Genomic DNA, 5,561 nt, shown 5'->3' on the forward strand with positions numbered 1-5,561 from the left:
GGAAATAAAAATATGAATGTAGTGAATTTGAATATGGTTACATAAGGGGACTGTTGGGCCTTAGCAGAGGTATGTACTCTATGAGTGCCATTCTAGTTGTTTATTTGTACTTTTACTTAAAGGGGAATTCTGATATTTTTCAACCTGGGCCCTTTGTTTATAAGTGGGTGTGTAAATGAATGGTACTTAAAAACCTTTTGGAATCTGTCCAGTAGATCACCCTCATCGTCAGCATGCTACACAGCGGCAATGGCTACAATGTAATCTTATGGGGCAACTGCAACAGTACACATAAAAGTCTTTTTTTCAACAATAAAAGACTCAAATAGTTATGGATCGCCTACATTTACCTGGCTGACTTTTATAGCACCTGGAGTAGGGGGTTCTCACATCTCACAGCAGTGCACATGTACCGTAGAGAGGTGGAGAGAGTGATGGTTTTAAAGCCCAGAGACGTGATGGTGGATAGAGAACAATGCCATGGTGTCCTGCTGCTCTGAGCAAATTACAAAGAGGCCTCTGCAGAGGTCGCTGAGTTTGCACTCCACCAGACTGTATTACTTTATGGTTAAACTACCAGAGGAGAAATCTGGCTCTGTGACTCCTCTCTTTGATTCTGTGGGGACGTAAGAATCTGAAAAATGAGCTTTGCAGTTTTTTTTTTAAGTTTGCTGACACATTTCTATTTCCACTGTAGCTGCTGCCAATACGTCTCTATTTTTCACCAGGATCTGCTTTTTAAAAAAGGATTTAAGTGGATTTTTCCTTTAATTTGTCTTTCTGGGTTTTTTCACGAACAGTCAGGTTTTCCTTGCTTCTTTTTGCTCTGAGAAAAGGAACAGCATGCAGAAACAGAATGACCTCAGCCGTGTTGGTTTATGATATTCTTTTATTCAATGCTTTTCTTTCATTCCTTTTCTTTTCCAGCCTCTCTCTCTCTCTCTCTCTCTTTCTCATCTCTTTCCCTCGCTTTGGCTGCTGTGATTGCCTGTCTCCTCGTGGCCCGGTGCCCAGCCACCACTGGGTAGCATTCCTCACCCCGAGCCAGCGGGGTGGGAGAGGGATCGAAGGAGGGGGAGAGAGGAGAGGAGAGGAGAAGGACAAATGGAAGGAATGAGAGAGAGAGAGAGAGAGAGAGAGAGAGAGAGAGAGAGAGAGAGAGCCACAGTGGTTCTCCTTATATAGAGAGTGATGTTATACTACATCTGTGAGGAGGCGAGGAGCGAGTTTCTTCTCCAAACTGTTTGTCGTGTCCAGCGTTTTGACAGTGCCCGCTGCTCTTGAACCTTCCTCTGCAGCCTTTCTGTTAATAGCCACGTCCACTCACTCCATACAACACTTTTACTGACCACGCAGTCTCCAAGTCTTTTTCTTTCACAGTGCGAAATCAAATGACATATCTCAAAGGTAATTTACGACGCCTGTGCTGCCGCTGAGGTGCATAAGTAAAGGATTTGCTGAGGAAGCAGAGTGGACGCTACCCTGCCCTTCAGCTCTTGTTTCTTCTGAACACTTTGGTTCATGTCTGTGTGTGACTTTTGGAGGCCTGCAGGAGCATGTGTGTGTGTGTGTGTGTGTGTGTGTGTGTGTGTGTGTGTGTGTGTGTGTGTGTGTGTGTGTGTGTGTGTGTGTGTGTGGCAGATGGAGCAGTCAGACTGTGGGTACAGGGATGGATAAAGTTTGGCTGGGCCTGCGACTCATGGCAAGCTGGGACAGAGGAGCCACGCATGCAGCCCTTTCTCTTTCACTCCTTTCTCTCTTACTTTCTCTTCTCTTTCTCTTTCTCTTTCTTACGTTCTCACCCTCTTTTTCTACGTGCAGCTTTCCTCAACAGGAATTTTCCTCTGTCTCAACACACTGATATGTTAATCATGTTAACACACTCTATTTTGGTGTGAATCTGGATCAGGGATCGTATTCAGGAGTGTTTTTTTTAACTTTCTTTAACGTTGCAAGATTCAGTACTTTCTTTGATTGCTCAGAGAATAATTAATGGATCATGATGATAAGAATCAGTGATGTTTAGGGGGCTGATATTCATGAGTGTTTGCAATTTGGTGCAGATCCAAATAGAAATCAAGATCTAGTACATTTAAATGTGGTTTCATGTTGGCGGAGGTAGCTACAGTATATGCTCTACTGAGAGAAATTCAGATTTTGATTAAAAATATAAGCAATAAAAAACATATATTTTCACATTTTTAAATTAAGCGGGGGGAAAAACACACAAAAAGGATTTCAAATTGGTGAGGTGCTCATCCTCCCTATATTTGATCCTTACTAGGTTGTTTCTATGATTTCCTCATGTTGTTGCCTTTTTATTGGTGAGCCAAAGACAATTTTCCCCTTAGGTGTACAATAAAAATCTGGTCTATTCTATTCTGTATTACAGGACATGCCTCACTCCAACCACAGTCTGCCGAGACACTCAAGTGCAATAAAACACATCGTGTGATTTTTCAAACATTATAATCCATCATTCTTTTTTCATAAATGTTGATATTTGGTTTATATTCACACTATATATTTTAATCAAAAGCATTTCCTGTAGACAACGTTCTATTCTCTCTTGTGTCTAAATGACACAAGCTGTTTTGCTGCAGCATATGTCTAATATAAATAAGGTGACTTATGAAAGCACAGCTGGTGCATATATATATATATTCCTCCAGAAAAAGCTGTTGTATTTTTATTAGCAGCCACCTAAAGGTCAAGCGAGGTGGGTTTATGACCTGACAATTACCAGTTAGAATCTGAGAGCAAGAGTCTGGGAGCGAACACGTCGACCTCCCGTTGAGTGGTCTCGAGTGCTTATGACCAAACCCCTGCAGAGGCCCCAGTGGAGCTGTTCAAGAAGAGCGTGGTTTTACTGAGCGGCTCAGATGAACGTGCCTCAGCTCAACGAGGAGGAAACAGGGGGATTGAGGAAGTAGAAAGCACGCAAATCAAAAAGTTGAGCATTTGTTTGTCCGTCTGTCTATTATTTAGCAGGATTACACAAAAATACTGGACTGATTTCCACCAAAGGATGTGGTATGGGCCGGGCGAGAACCCCATTACATTTTAGTTCAGATCAGGGGGTGGAGCCAAGATTGTTATTTTCACTGGTTTTAACATTGTGCAATAGGCTGTTTCTCTAGGACGATTTAGGAGACTGATATTTAGGAATCTGTGCAATTTGGTGCAGATCCAGATAAAAAAATCCAGATAAAAATCTGGATCTAGCGAATATAAATGTGGTTTCATAAGTGGACTGTTGGACCTTGGTGGGGGTTTGAACTCCAATATGTGCATTCTAGTTCAAACTTTGATGCATGCATGTACACCGGTGCCATTCTTGTACCTGTTAGTGAGGGCAAACACATGAACATCTTATTTTTAGTCATTCCCTCACCAAGGGGGCAGATCTGAGATTCTTTTCACTTCCGTTAACATTGTAAGATACGGCGTGTTTGACATTTTTAACAATTTCTCAGGGAATAGTTGGTGGATTTTGGTGGATTTTGGTGGGAACAGAACAAAATCTGGCATATGTTGAGTTTGAGCAATATGGTGCAGCTTGAGTGCCATTCTAGTTTTATATAATCTATATATTGAAGGCTTGTGTCCATTTCTCGCAGCAGTCTGGTGGAAACTGAATCGAATGAGAGATCATCAGTTAGCAGTTCACAAACCTTTTACATACGAGTTTGGAAAGTCACTGAACTGGTCCAACCGAAGGTATCTGGAAGTATTTACGAAGTTTTATAATTACATCAGTGGCTTCAGGCTGCAGTGGAAAATATTCACAGCATAATGTAATGACAGAGAAAGAGGAGAAGAAACGGCTGGACGAGCGCTCACAAAACACGGGGCACACGCACGTTACACCAGAACCAGCTAATACCACACATCTTTAAATAATTACAGGATGGAAGGGCATTTTATATTCCCACTGGCGTTTATTCCTCTGCATGCCTCCTCCAGCAAATGATTAATTTAAGAGTGCAGGAATGTGTGTGTTTCAATGTTTAGTCTTCTGCTTCCTTGGGTTAGCAACCCCTGACCCGAGCAGATCAGCAGAGCACCCCTGAAAACCATCAGACATCTGCTTATCTAAACTATACAGAGGATACAAGTACCAGGAGCGGCCGCCTCATTATTCAAACTCCCTCCATCCTTTTCTCGGCACGTCAGACATCGAGCTCGGCTAAAAGGAGACATCTTTTTTTCCCGTCAGTGCAGACTCCGACAGGCCGGACAGGCATTTCCTGTGGGTGGGACCTGAGAGCAGAGACATTCTTGGGCCAGGCACCTCCACTTCCTGTCTCTGTTAACATACTGAAAGACACACTGTCTGGACCTGCTCTTGAGTCTATACTCTTATCCTCAATACACGCAGCAGCAGAGGATTGAGATTACTAATGTTGCATGTAAACAAAGGAATAAGAAGTTCAAGGTTGAAGTCTGCAGATAAAGGAAGAGAACAAAAAGTGTCTGTTAACCTGACGAATGAGGCATCATCTCCATCCCCCCTCCCCTGTTTACTGTTACTGCTGCACACCATGATTCTCAACCACTTCCAAAATGTCCCATCAATCCTGTCTGGGAAACTATTTAATTCTGGTAAATGTTTAACGCGAATGTTCAGGCTTTCAACTCAAGGTAACACAATCAAACTTGGGTTGTGTTTGCACTTCTTTTAGAGTATCATGAGTCACAATGCAGCCGTGAAGTCAACACACAGAAACAGCTCATTACCCTCAACCCCACTGTTTCTTTATATATTTACCGTCTTATAATTATGTCACCCTCAGGCCTACATCTCAAGTTAAAGAAAAGTTCCCAGGTCTCCTTATTCCTGTGTGTGTGTGTGTGTGTGTGTGTGTGTGTGTGTGTGTGTGTGTGTGTGTGTGTGTGTGTGTGTGTGTGTGCACCACTGGGTGTCGGAGTTGGTGTGACTATCGACCCACGTCCTCCCAGGGGTCAACAGCTGCACCAAAGTGTTGGTATTTGACAGCTGGAGAAATGTGTTAAGGAGTGTGAGAGCTCACTATGTATGGGGTTAGTGTGTGTGTGTGTGTGTGTGTGTGTGTGTGTGTGTGTGTGTGTGTGTGTGTGTGTCGTCCTTCCATCATTTCCAAGCTGAGGCGACAATTTTCACATTTTCTCAGACCTACATCTAAGTCAAATTGAGTTAAATGTATAATTTCATCCTGTATTAAATAGAAGCATGATGCAATATTTATTTTCAAATAGTTTATGATTTTAGTGACATACTTTATCCTCCCTTTTACCTCAGACACTTACATGTAATCTACGTTCTGCAAATGAGCACATGTAATCAGATCAGGCAATTAAAGTCATTAATAACTGCATTAGCGTTTAATCTAATCTGCACCATTTATTGGCAGTATGCAAATGGTCATGCAATGTGGATTTTTATGCACGTTTTTCCATGTTAGCCTTCATCCTTTGACACCAACACACTCAAGGTCTTGCATTGTGTCTGTGTTGCATTTGTGTTTTCTTGCTGCCCCCTACTGGCTCTCTCTGATCAACACAACCCCACTCAAGGCAAA

This window comes from Hippoglossus stenolepis, chromosome 21, assembly GCF_022539355.2.
Source record: "Hippoglossus stenolepis isolate QCI-W04-F060 chromosome 21, HSTE1.2, whole genome shotgun sequence".
Classification (NCBI taxonomy): domain Eukaryota; kingdom Metazoa; phylum Chordata; class Actinopteri; order Pleuronectiformes; family Pleuronectidae; genus Hippoglossus; species Hippoglossus stenolepis.